The following is a 14486-nucleotide window of genomic DNA, read 5'->3' as shown; positions in this document are numbered from 1 at the left end:
TAGCCCAGCAATTATCACCCATGTGTCAATAATTCCCCTACCGCAACTGGTTAGTTAACTTCATTCAAGCTTGTAGTCCTCAGTTTTGCAGCCATTTCAGCTACAGATAATGCCCTGTCACAGGCCTGTATTTGTTTTCCATTCTGTGCACAGATCACTTCAGAAGATTCATGAGGGACAGAAAAAATTACTGTTAGGATCCCTGTGTAGTGCAACTAATCTGAAAACATTATGCCAAAATGTGCACACGCTATGGAAATGTCCATTTCTCAATCTGCTGAAGATCTCCTCAAAGTATTTGCAATGAGTAGACTTGTTAAAGCAGAACAAATACATGAAACTCAGTGGTGAAAACTCGGTTCATGAAAAGAGAGAGATTACTGGCCAGATTTCAATAGAAGAAACTCTGAAGTGCCTTTGTAACATAACCCTTTATCAATGATAGAAACGGAGTAAAAGGAAACTATTGCAAGCCACAGAAGGTAACCAATATGCCACTTACATATAAATGTAGTTTGTGTTATCTGTAACTGAATAATGTCATGGAATCTATGACTTGCATTGTGAGCTTCCAATGCCAACAAATTAGCATCAAAACCCCTGGCTTGGCATACAGAGAAGAGCAATAACTAGAGTCCCTGAAAACGGCTCAACAGAGCTGCAAAGCCCCTTCAAGCTTGTGATCTTACTGTCCTTTATTACAGCAGCCTGGCTCCTTGTCACAAGCCTCAATGTTAGTAGAAACAGTCACCTCAGCTTTAAAAACAAACACCAAAAATAGTGATGCCCAACCAGCGAGTGGGAAACTGCACCTGTGCAAAGTGCAGACATTGACAGAGCTGCTGAAATGAATGGTAACACGCTGAATGAATTCATGATGGTGTCATTGCATTTAGATTCTCATTTTGTTTTTACGGGGAGGGAAAGAGTGAAGGGACCCAAAGGTCCTTCCTCCTTGTGAGGGCGACTGAAAGGACAGAAAGAGAACCAGCACACAGAGAGCAGCAGCTGTGAGTGCTTTTTTCCCCCCTGAGTCGAGGGACTGAGGGGGAGTGAAAAGGAAAGAGTTTGCATGAGCTTTTTGTGTGTGAAACTGAATGAAACAGGGAGGAGAAAAAAAGTGGAGGCTGAGCCCCAAAATGTTCAACCAGTCACCCGCCATCCATAAGTATTGTTTCATATACTAAAGTACAGTTGATGAACCCCAAAGCATGCTATTAAATCTATAGGGTTTTCCCACCTTTGGATAGAATTAAATTTGCCCTAATTCATTAATTAATTGTTTATAATCTGTTAAATATTGTGCAGTGCTGAGCACAGTGTCAGGATAGAAGGGAAGACCTAGCCCTTCCTCAGGTAGTTCAGTCGTGGAACTTTATTGGCATAATCCACTGAGGGTGGTGCCAAACCACATATGGAGCACTGGGAGGCAGAGGCTGGCTACTTACACTTCTTATATGGATCAGTTTACCCCCTGCGCCATCTGGCTGGTGCCTGTGGGACGGAGTCATTGCCCCAACTTCTGTCTCCCCCTTTCTGGAGTAGGGAAGGAGCTGTTACCAGAGCTCAATGGACCGGGATTCTGCTTAGTCCTGATGTGTCCTTTAATCCTTATGTACATATACACAGGGTACTACTGTGGAGGTGGAGTCTGGCCCTCAGCTCACTTGTTTTTTCATTTGAAGAACTTAAACTATTTCTGTTTTCCTGGCTATTTTCCCCAAGATCAACGAACTCTTAGGGGGAAAAAAAACCCTCTATGTGTTTGGTATTCAGATCTGACTTGGAAAGGAAACAAATTTTTTAAAGAGGGATCAGGTCTCAGTGCCATAATTATGTCTGCCACTGTATACTTATCAGGAACCAGATATGAGCTACCTTAATAACAACATTCTATTGCCTATTGACATGCACAGCAGTTCTTTGATGACAGTGCAATTGATACAAGCAGGACCTGTTAAAGTAAATCAAATAAAAACTGGATGTCCATAATCTCACATTGGAATAAAAAGGATTGCTGTAAATGAGATTCAGTAGTTTCATGAACATGTGAGTCTGACCTAAAAAACACCTCATAACTTCTGTTATGTTCATACAAATGTAGGATAACATGAAATATTAGAAATTGAGATAATTTTTTAACTTAAGATCATAGGTCTAAGTCAGACTACTCAATGACTGATGAGCTATTTAACTTTGTGTATTTAACATACAGGTTCAAAATTATTTTTAGTTGTGGGGAAAGGGGTAAATGTATGTTTTGATAGTAATCCCAAATGGTCACTTTGGCCATGTTATCAAATTTGCAGTTACTTTCAGACTCTCCATAAACGTTTCTTTTAGTCAGTTTTCAAGAGCACTGTAGTTTACAGCACACAGTTGTGTACTTTGCATTTCCATTAATGTTATCTAGTGTATTTTAAGCGTGAAATTCACCCCTATGCAGAGGGCTACCACAAGAGCTATACTCTGAAACATCTCACTCATGCTCTCTGTACTTAGTTACCGCTATCATCATCAAAATATGGCTTCAGTGTGAGTAGAGCGTTGCATTGGTCTTGTGTTGGCATTCTTCACAGGGATGACTTTTACCCTAAGCCAACTATATCTAGAATGTAATGGGCCTGCTCTCATAAAAGACAAATGTGACTTTTGCCATTGATCTCAATTAGAGCAGGATCTGCTCTTCTGTTATCTTCTATATTGGGTACAGCTAATGTCTCTGGTGTGCCAAGGATATGGTATTTTGAAATCAGTTTAAAACATATGTGCCATACTGCATGGTTTGTGAATACAGAAATCTAAAATCGTTAACATTGGAGATACTGTTTCATCTTTTGTAAGTCTGTTGAATCTCAACCATGGAATGGCCTATTGACCATACACTATCTAACTGAAAAAGAGTTTATCTTCATAATACATTTCTTCATTGTGTTTTTTCTCTGAATTATAAATAATGTGAGGCATGAAATCATGCTTGCTCACAGCAATTTATTGGAGTTATCAATATCACTAATCAAATTCTATTACCAAATATAACTTAAAAATGTCATCTGTGACCTGAGGGAGATTTTCAGCCCAGAGTCATTTTACGTGAATACAGTGAGAACTTTAATGTAAATTCCATTTCCATGATGTTTCATTTTACGTTTACTGTGTGGGTTTTGCATATTCTTTCCAGAACTTTTAATTAGCTGGAACATGGGGAAAACGGTTGATAAAATACATTTTATGGTTCTGGAAGGTAATTTTTGCCTAATTTGGGGACACAAATGGTAACTCTCAGAATTATGCTTAGTAGATTCATCTGGTCAAGATGTGGTGCACAGGACTACATTTCTGCACTTTACAATCTGATTCTAAACATTATTAGCTGCTGAAATAGAAACATCAAAATGACACGTGGGGTAATGATGAGCCTGGTGAGGTTCCTTTGGGGCTTTGGTGATCCTAAGGAAATTCCTCAGGGTACTGATGAGCTTTAAAAAGTTCAGCAACCTGCTTGTTCAGTTATGCTGCCCCAAAGAATCCATTAAGCTGCACAGTTAAGTCTACACACCCGAAACACTGATCGTTTCCCAGGTACTGGAGACACCAATCATCCTTCTAAGGCACTGCATACCTTTCCCTCTCATGCATCCTTTAGGCAGTGATAACCTCCTTTGCAGTAGTGGACCCCAAACTGATAGAAGAGCTAATGGATGTGTCAAGGTCTTTGTTGGTACATTCAGGCTAGGTAGACTTTCTGGACACACCCTAGAGCAGTGTAGAAGACACAATGGGCTCTATTATGAACATATTATATAACCCAGCGTGCAACCTGTGTAATTTTAAGTGTGTGTGAAGAACTTGTAGAGGGAGGTAGAGGCATCCTCCTCTATGACACTTTTTGGAAATGCCTGGCATTTGGTCCAAATTGATCCCTTCTTAAAGGGGGAAGAAAATTACTCCTCCAAATGAATTTTATAAGCCTCCTGAAATTATGATGTCTCTGACAAGTATAACTGAGCAGTATCTGGAGAGGTGTGCCATCCATCTGACAGAAAAATCACTCCAACACCCCTTTCCTTAGTGTCCCAAATTTAAGTAACAAAGGGCCCTGAGTAGCACTCAAATTTTTTCTCTCTAGCACGTCACTTTCCCCCATTGATACAAGCCAACTTCCTATTAGTTTAACATCCTATTACTACTACACATTGGACCAATAATTTAAAGTTTGGGTTCATCAATCTGCCTAGATCTGTTTCCATGACTCTATTAACTAATTAAATGCCATTTAAACTATTCTTAGCTCTGGCATTATTTCTGTTCAAGTGAACTGTGTCCAAGTCTGAACCTCTCCTTCTGTTTTTGTATCAAGTGTGATGATCATACTTGTTGTCTGAATTGCTAATACAAGTTTAGAGTATCCAGTCTTAAGTACAACTCTGTGGGACTCTGCTTCTCACCAGACTCCATGAAGATCTCTCACTTCTAAATCCCAACTTTCTGCATCACTTCTCTCATATGGAAACATCAAACTCCTCCACTGCTTCAAAAGTGGTGTGTAGACGAAGGTCATGATGTTGAGATCTCATTCTTCACATACCATGAGCTGTATCAAGCTTCGCTGTCTCCAATCCTTGGAGAGATTTAACTTTCCCAGTGGCTGAGCAGTGTGGTTTCTAGCAGATTCATTAGACTCATTTTATATCATGAACCTAATGGGAAAACCACAACTTCTAGGCTTGGTGGGGCTTATTCACTAGAATCAGAATTTTGGGGAACAACTACATTGCAGCTTTAATTTAAACCCAGTTAATATTCAGCCTTCCAGAAAAACAAAGAGCATCCCAGACAGGTGATGCAAGGGGAACGTTGGCTCAAGGAAGTAATTACATATGAGGTGGAAAAAGTAAATTTAAGTGCTCAATAATTTACTTAAGTGGTTTACTTGACTGATGTATTGTCTTGACCCAACAGGGCATAGTAGTAGACACTAAGTTATGGCATAGTTCCAGTAAAAACAGCCGTCATCACTGTCCAACATAAATTATTAACTACTGTCTTGTTCCAGGTGTACGCAGGTGCTGTTTTTTAAAAAAGGTGATACAATTTATGTTTGTAAACACAACTCTGTCAAAACTAATCCTGTTTCTTGCAGATTAAGATGTTATCCATACCTCTTTGGTAAGGGCATACGCATATTTTCAGGAAATAATGTTCCAAGTATATAATTAGGTTTAAAATGGCAAACTGTAAGATAGCAGGGTTGGGTTTTCCATTTTTAAACTCAGCAGCCATGAAACAAACTACTCTGCTGGCTGAAATCCTTACGCTCTACTCATGCAAATCAGAGATAACACAAGGAACCTATGTTGGTGGAGAGCAGGCAGATACTGATAGAGCATGCTACCCATTGACACTAATCCATAGTGCAAAAAGGCTCAGGGCCTGTGCCAGCTCCACCATCTTGACTCTGGGTCACTATCAGATGTTAGTTGCTTCTTACAGATATTATTTCAACTCTTACCAGATTACATGCTGTATACTTGCAAGACAGAGAGATTTCAGTTTGTAGCCACGATGACAAGGAGCACCCGCCTTCTCCTGCTTACTATACTTGTGATAAACAGAGCCCTTTTGACTTAGTCATAAGAATGGCCACACAGGGTCAGACCAAAGGTCCATCTAGCCCAGTATCCTGTCTTCCAACAGTGGCCAATGTCAAGTGCCCCAGAAGGAAAGAACAGAACAGGTAATCATCAAGTGATCCATCCCTCTAGTCCAGGGTTTCTCAAACAGGGGTCACCGCTTGTGTAGGGAAAACCCCTGGCGGGCCGGGCCGGTGTGTTTACCTGCTCCATCCACAGGTCCAGCCGATCACAGCTCCCACTGGCCGCGGATGGCCAAGGGACGTACTGGCCGCCACTTCCAGCAGCTCCCATTGGCCCAGAGCAGCAATCCGCGGCCAATGGGAGCCGTGATCGGCCGGACTTGCGGACGGGGCAGGTAAACACACCGGCCCGGCCCGCCAGAGGCTTTCCCTACACAAGCGGCAACCCCTGTTTTTGAGAAACCCTGCCCTAGCCTTTTGTTCTGCATGCCTTTTTAAATTGTGAGTGAATTGTGTCTCAGGAAAGTAAAGCACTGATAGGACATTGGGCCAAATTGTGTTCTCACTTACTCTGGATTTCCACCCGTGTAACTTAATTAAAGTAAATACTTATTCCAGATTCACACCAGTGTAAAGAAAGGAGAATTTAGCCCACTGCATAGTTACCCTAATATATGTGCCAATATTCCTGAATCCTGACTTGCAATAACTCTATATCGTTACCAGCTTTGGCTGAGCTCAGACACTCAGTTGTAGGAAAGCTCATGGTGGTTTTATTAATTGCCCAAATGGGATCTATGTTGAGAGCAACAAAGTAATAGTTCGAACCCAGGAATCTGTAAGTGATAGGCAATAACATAGTAAGCTGCCCATTCCCCTGGTCTTACATTTACATATTCTCTTGTAATTGTGATTTGACAGGTGGGTATGGTGTTCTGCCCTTCAGACTTCAAAAATAGATTACATGTGGAATCTAAATGGGAAATATTTTGAATAGGAATTCCAAATATGGGCATAAGGAGTTTTCTTGCAACCATATCTGGCAGGAACAAAAACTTCCACCACTACTTCTGAAACTTGAGCAATATTTTAAGCTCCAAGAAGGGAAAATATTTTCCAAATGTATCTTCCCTCCAGTAAGGGTCAAAGAATAGAATTTATACTGTGCTAATATCCAAAGTCATGTTCCCATTTTTCAGGTGCCTGTACAGTTACAGGGCTAACATTAATACTGGAGAGCATCAAGACAAGTCAAGAAGCCCCTTCCCTTTAAGATGAGATTGAGCAGCCTAAAGCTTTGTGGGCTACAACATGACTTCCCATCCAAACAATGTATGGGGAGTGTAGATCCCCTACCAACCCAGGATGTGATCCATTTTATCCCACCAAGCTTCCAGATCCCCCCTATTCAGATGATGGTGAGGAACTGCCATCATTTCCATTGACCCACAGGCACTTTTCTTAAATACACCTCTACCCCAATATAACGCAACTCGATATAACACAAATTCAGATATAACGCAGTAAAGCAGTGCTCCAGGGGGGCGGGGCTATGCATTCCAGTGGATCACAGCAAGTTTGATATAATGTGGTTTCACCTATAACACGGTAAGATTTTTTGGCTCCTGAGGACAGCGTTATATCGGGGTAGAGGAGTATCTTTTTACAAATATAAACAATGTGGTGGTGACAAGGATAATATTAACATACATTGGCTATTTTTTATTTCAGCAGTGATGGTTGGAAGATCTGGATTGAAACACCTCGAAGAGATGGAAATCCCAGAACTGGGGAAGAAGAGCATATACAGAGAAAACTTCAAAAGATGCCAGGGACAGGGTTAAAAAACAACATAAAAAACCAGGTATGTTCTTCATTGTAGAACTCTTGTTCTGTTAAATACTACAACTGTACTGATTTATCTAGTCAGCTGACCTTGGCGTAAGTAAATTGCTTAATATGTAACTATTTTTGTAGTTGTTTTCTCTATTATTATTTTCTTCTTCCTCAAACAAGGTATTAACACTGTCTCGCTATCTGGTATGTAGGATTTCTGTGACTTCCTGAGCTTCAATGGCTTCTGGCAGTTTTTTGGCCAGATACCACCTCCCCTTTTCTCTTTCTCCCAGTGGTGATGAGTATCATCTCCAATCTGCCCTGATCTCAGATCTCTGAATGAGCTTTAGATCTACTAGTTCAAAACTTCAATGACTTACTTTTTTAAAAGTATTATTATATTTATGATTTTAGAATTAAGTGTTGAAATTAGTTGCTTCTAAATTATTGGATAATTATGTCAATAAAGCTGTTAAACTTTTTACTTCTGTAACACGAATGTAAATCCTTTCTGGCAGTTCCTTCATACCACATTTGGCCTGTAAATGAACACAGCAGACTTACATTAATATTACCTTAATACTTTTAAAATCCAATAAGGTTAAATTTGAAGAATCATGCAGATCTTGCTGACGGAATAAAACAAGGGGAGGAGAGTGGTTCATGAGTCATTTGGAAGGTGTGCAGGATAAAAATAATTAGGAATAAAATTTTATTCTTTGGAAAATACCAAGAATGTATTTGGGTAATAAATATAGTGAAGTTACTTGCTTTTAAAGAAGAGTGCTCTGTGCCCTCAATGCCTGTTCTATGAGTGGTGGGTGCTGTATATTAGTTCTCAGTGGCAATGGGGTGCGGACTAAACCTTAATCCCGTGAAGATAAAATGGTGAACAACATTTTTTCTAGTTTAGGAGAAATCAGATCCAAATTTTGTTGCTCAGGCCCATCTCCTATTATTGTAGTTGCTGCCCACACTAGATGTATCAGTATATTTGCCCATTGTCCAAACAGTGAGTGAGTTTTCACTAAACTATTCATAGCTAGTTGCCCATTGGATCATTCTCCTACCCCTCAAGCATCACTCCTGACTCACTGGGCACAGCATTCACCCTCCAGAAGGAGTACCCCTAGCCCTCTCAAGCACCGCAGCAGCATTCTCTGGCTGGGAGAAAAAGATGCCTGTGAATACTTTTCTATAATTTGGTCCTTTGTGGGGACTGGTATATAGGAAGACAAGGTTCCCTTACTTCCCATGGGAGCTGGAAGCAAAGGACTTTATCTGGCATCCAAATCAGCTTTCCCACAGTGTTTAGCAGCATTTGGCATCTTCTGAAAATGTTAAGTGTTAAATAAATAAATAAAACCCTTATAAGCAAAGGATTGCTGTTAAAATCCAAAACGGTACACAGGAAAGTGGAGGGCAATGTACATGTCTGAATGCTGCAGACACCAAGCTGTTCAGTGGAAAGTGCATTTGTTCTTTCTGTTTAAATCTCATTATTTATTTTCTCTATTCTTTGGACTTAATGGAGGGGTGGAATCATGGTGATATCATGGGTTAAACCTCCTCTCTACTTTTTGAATGTAAATTCTTTTTGACATTCTTACTTATTGCAGAGCGTTGACTTTTTTCCAACAACAAAACCGAACGCTATTTGGTTTTGCATAGTTAACATTTTGCTAATGTGTAGCCAAGATTCTCTCAGCAGCTCAACAACATTTTCTAAAGCACACTGGCGTTGTTGTAGCAACTGGTGGCTGATCTGTGAATAAAGCAGATGTCATTGTAGCAGGATAAAGAATGAACAATCTATCACCCAGCTACTACCACTTTTTCTGCCCAAACAAGTCATCAAAATGACAACTTTGGTGCCGTAGTCATCAATTCAAGTCGTTGTATCACCTTTACTCATCTTGTTATTAAACAAACTGATGTTATAAGTGCTAAGAATTTCTCAGCCCTCTGCCACTGACTTTCTCATGGAGGAAGTGAAGATCTGCTAAAGCACTGACTGTTTGCCAGCTTCCTTTTAGGCCTTGATTGATTTTGTACTTTCATACAAACTGGTCTGGCCTAAATAAACACAATATATGTTCTGAGAAGTTTTTTCTCTTTAGTGTTTAATTTGAATTCAGTTAATTAGAAATGCAATTAGAGATGGGCAAGCGTTGAAATAATCTGACTGGTACCCAGACTTAATACAAAGAGAGAGACAGAAGCAGATAAATTGCCTTTCTAACTTTTCAAAAAGGCTGCAATCCATTTTTTGTACTTATTCTCCAAGTCTCACCATGCGTACTTAGTGTGAGCACAGCTTGTCATCTAGACTGAGTCACCTCACGTCTCCCTCTTCAGGTGGCAGGCCATACCATGTAGGCTTTAAATATAGAAGTGATAGAATTTACCACTTCCACTTCCAAACTATCAGAGGGGTAGCCGTGTTAGTCTGGATCTGTAAAAGCAGCAAAGAGTCCTGTGGCACCTTATAGACTAACAGACGTATTGGAGCATGAGCTTTCGTGGGTGAATACCCACTTCGTCGGATGCATGTACATCCATCTGTGGGTATTCACCCACAAAAGCTCATGCTCCAATAGGTCTGTTAGGCCTGGTCTACATTAGGAGTTTATGTCGAATTTAGCAGCGTTAATTCGATTTAACCGTGCAACCGTCCATACCAGGAAGCTAATTAGTTCGACCTAGAGGGCTCTTTAGTTCGAATTCGGTACTCCACCCCGACGAGGGGAGTAGCGCTAAATTCGACATGGCTATGTCGAGTTAGCCTATGTGTGGACGGAAATCGACCTTAGTAGCTCCGGGAGCTATCCCACAGTGCACCACTGTGTTGACACTCTGGACAGCAGTCCGAGCTCAGATGTTCTGATCAGCCATACAGGAAAAGCCCCGGGAAAATTTGAATTCCTTTTCCTGTCTGGCCAGTTTGAATCTCAGGTCCTGGTTGGACATCGGGGCGAGCTCAGCAGCACCGGCAGCGATGCAGAGCTCTCCAGCAGAGGAGTCCATGCAATCTCAGAGTAGAAAGAGGGCCCCAGCATGGACTGACCGGGAAGTCTTGGATCTGATCGCTGTGTGGGGCGATGAGTCTGTGCTTTCGGAGCTGCGCTCCAAAAAACGGAATGCAAAGACCTACGAGAAGGTCCCCAAAGTCGTGGCACTCAGAGGATACAGCCGGGATGCAACGCAGTGCCGCGTGAAAATCAAGGACCTGAGACAAGGCTACCAAAAAATCAAAGCGGCAAACGGACGCTCTGGAGCCCAGCCCCAGACATGCCGCTTCTACGAGGCACTGCATGCCATTCTCGGTGGGTCTGCCACCACTGCCCCACCAGTGACCGTGGACTCTGAGGATGGGATAGTGTCGACGGGCAGTTTCTCGGCGATGTTCGCAGATGGGGAAGATGAGGAAGGGTTTGTGGAGGACGAGGCAGGCGACAGCGCTTACAATACTGCTTTCCCCGACAGCCAGGATCTCTTCATCAGCCTCACAGAGATCCCCTACCAACCCTCCCCGGCCGTTAACCCGGACTCTGAATCAGGGGAAGGATCAGTCGGTAAGTGCTATAAACATGTAAACATTTATTTTTTTAAAAACAGGAATAAAAACTATATGAAAAGAAGGTCAATACATATAGGGATCGAACAGAAATCCTCTTGGGACACTTCCACGAAGCTCTCGTAGAGGTACTCGAAAAGCCTCCGCAGGAGGTTCCTGGGGAGAGGTGCCTTATTGGGTGCTCCGTGGAAGCACACTCTTCCGCGCCAGGCCATCCTGAGGTTCAGTGGGAGCATTGCCTCGACCAGCATGGCAGCATAGGGCCCTGGTCTGTGCAGGGATTCACGCAGCATGCGCTCTCTGTCTCTCCTAGTGACCCGCCACAGGGTGATCTCACTCGGCGACTGCTGCATCTAATTAGGGGAATTACTGTAATGTTACTATTGTGAATGCTTGACTTTTCCTTTGCATAACAATGACCGTCGTTTAACAGCCACGTGGTGGAGGCTGCAGAGGGAAAGCATACAGGGATCTTTCCCGGGGACAGCCGCGAGGGGCTGGAACAGGGTCAGACTTTATGCTTTCCAGATTGCCTGCAGCAGGAGGGCACTGCTATCCATTAACTGTTAAGCAGCCTAAAGTTTACGGCTTACCAGGCCTGGCTGCTACACGGATTCTGCTGTCCTGCCCCGCTTGTCCGATCTCCAGTGCAAGACCCCAGGCAATGAAAGCGAATGCCGAAAATTCGAACTTGTCCTGAGAGCACATGAGATAGGTGCCCTGTATGGTCTTGTTCACAGAAACTGAGTAGACTGTGTTCAGTGTTCGCAAACATGTATCTTTGCAAGGAAATCACTTCCTTTTTCCCATCACACAGCTGCGGCTCTTTCCCGAACTGCCCCGGCATCCCCCTCACAGAGGCTGGCGCAGATTAGGCGGCAAAAGAAAAAGACTCGGGACGAGATGTTCGCTGAACTGATGGCCTACTCCAGAGCCGAGGTGGCCCAGCAGAGCCAGTGGAGGGAGACCCTCTCTCAGCAGCAGCGCTCACACAGCGAACGGGAGGACAGGTGGCGGCAGGAAGACCAGCAGGCGACTCAAACGCTGCTTGGACTAATGAGGGAGCAAACGGACACGCTCCGGCGCCTTGTGGATGTTCTGCAGGACCGCAGGCAGGAGCAGAGAGCCCCCCTGAACTGTATCTGCAACCGCCCTCCCCCGCCACAAAGTCCTGTCCCCCCCTCACCCAAAATCACAAGAAGGAGGGGCGCTAGGGGCCGTGAAAACTGTCACTCCACCCCAGCAGAGCACTCATGTACCAAACAGCTCTCATTCCCTAAAGTATGAGAATTGCTTCCCTTCCTGGCTCACCCAATCCAAAATCCCAGTTTCATCCCCCAACTGTGTAGTTGAGTATTAAAAATAGTTTGCTGTTCATTACTGTTTCCGTCATGTTTCTTTGCAGAAGACTTTGTGTGAAGGGGAGATAGGGGTTTGTTAATTGCATAGGACAGCCACCATTACCAGGGTACAGACATGGGGGCAGGATCAACAGCAGGTCACACACAGAGTGCAGTCACTAGGCACCTGGGTCACTCTGGGAGGTGTCTGCTGCCCCAGGTCAGTCTGGGAGGTGTATGCTGCCCCAGGGTCCGAGCGCCTGGCATCCACAAATGGCAAGGCAGGCTGCCCTTACCATGCCCTTCCACCCTAGCCATGAACCTCTCTGATGCCCTGAGCCCCAGCCAGAGCCATCATCCCCCTGCACCTACTCACCCTTCCCACACACCCCTCACCCCTTCCTGGAAACCCACCCCTTCCTGCACACCCTCCTGTAACCGTCCTCCCCCCAGAGACCGCTGTAGGAGCAGGAGCCTGTCAGTCCTTGAGTGTAGAAGCGGTCTGTACATCACTGCACACCGTACCCACCACAGTCTGCGTCCCTGTTTAAACCCTTTAACGCGAATTCGTTAGTAAAGAAAACTTTGTTAATTAAAAATGTTCCAATAACTTTATTTTTAAACGTCTGTTGGAAGGGGGGAAACCTGGTGAACGGGGTATGTAACCGCTGAAAAAAGTCAATAGTAACTGAAACAGGGGCAGGTTCAGCTTCTCTGTAAAGAGACTGGACAGTCATAGGTTACCCTGCTCTCTGAGGAACCTAGCTTTCAAAGCCTCCCAGATGCACAGCGCTTCCCGCTGGGCTCTTCTAATCGCACGGCTGTCTGGCTGAGCGTAATCAGCAGCCAGGCGATTTGCCTCAACCTCCCATCCCGCCATAAAGGTCTCCCCCTTGCTCTCACAGAGATTGTGGAGCACACAGCAAGCTGCAATAACAATGGGGATATTGGTTTCGCTGAGATCCGAGCGAGTCAGTAAGCTCCTCCATCTCCCCTTGAGATGTCTGAAAGCACACTCCACCACCATTCTGCACTTGCTCAGCCGGTAGTTGAAGAGCTCCTTGTCACTGTCCAGGGCGCCTGTATAGGGCTTCATGAGCCAGGGCATTAGCGGGTAGGCTGGGTCCCCGAGGATCACTGTAGGCATCTCCACACCCCCAACAGTTATTTTGTGGTCCGGGAAGAAACTACCTTCCTGCAGGCGTCTAAACAGACAAGAGTTCCTGAAAACACGCGCGTCATGAACCTTGCCCGGCCACCCGACGTAGATGTTGGTAAAACGTCCCCTATGGTCCACCAGTGCTTGCAGCACCATTGAAAAGTAGCCCTTTCGGTTAATATACTGGCTGGCCTGGTGGGCCGGTCCCAGGATAGGGATGTGAGTGCCATCTATAGCCCCACCGCAGTTTGGGAATCCCATCGCAGCGAAGCCATCTATGACGACCTGGACGTTTCCCAGGGTCACTACCTTTGAGAGCCGTAGGTCAACGATTGCGTGGGCTACTTGCATCACAGCAACCCCCACGGTAGATTTGCCCACGCCAAAGTGGTTCGCTACTGACCGGTAGCTGTCTGGCGTTGCAAGTTTCCAGAGGTCTATGGCCACTCGCTTCTGCACACTCAGGGCTGCTCGCATCCGGGTGTCCTGGCGCTTCAGGGCAGGGGCCAGCAAGTCACACAGTTCAAGGAAAGTGCCCTTACGCATCCTGAAGTTTCGCAGCCACTGTGATTCATCCCAGACCTGCAGCACTATGCGGTCCCACCAGTCCGTGCTTGTTTCCCGGGCCCAGAATCGCCGTCCCACAGCATAAACATGACCCATTGCCACCGTGATCTCCGCGGCACGGGATCCCGTGCTTTGTGAGAGGTCTGTGCCACTCTCACACTTCATGTCCTCACCGCACTGCCGGAGCCTCCTCGCCCGATTTCTCAGCAGCTGACTGTGGAAGAGGTGGACGATAAGGTGCGAGGAGTTGACAACGGCCATAAGTGCAGCGATGATCGCAGCGGGCTCCATGCTCGCAGTGCTGTGGCGTCCGCGCTGTCACTGACCAGAAAAGTGGGCTAACAGATTTCCCGCCGGCGCTTTCAGGGAGGGAGGGCGGGAGTGACGGTTGAATGACGACAGTTACCCAAA

At 44.6% G+C, this 14486-nt stretch overlaps 1 long non-coding RNA gene across 5 annotated transcripts in view; it reads left to right on the top strand.

The window, feature by feature from the left end:
- Window positions 1-14486, top strand: part of LOC123374781 — a 279950-nt gene that overhangs the window by 200211 nt on the left and 65253 nt on the right. For all 5 annotated transcript variants that reach the window (XR_006581196.1, XR_006581192.1, XR_006581195.1 and 2 more), the window contains one exon: window positions 7328-7460. This is a non-coding gene — a long non-coding RNA (uncharacterized LOC123374781). The remainder of the gene's footprint in view (window positions 1-7327; window positions 7461-14486) is intronic.

This window comes from Mauremys mutica, chromosome 7 (assembly GCF_020497125.1).
Source record: "Mauremys mutica isolate MM-2020 ecotype Southern chromosome 7, ASM2049712v1, whole genome shotgun sequence".
Classification (NCBI taxonomy): Eukaryota; Metazoa; Chordata; order Testudines; family Geoemydidae; genus Mauremys; species Mauremys mutica.
This window is presented reverse-complemented; position numbering and strand designations above follow the sequence as displayed.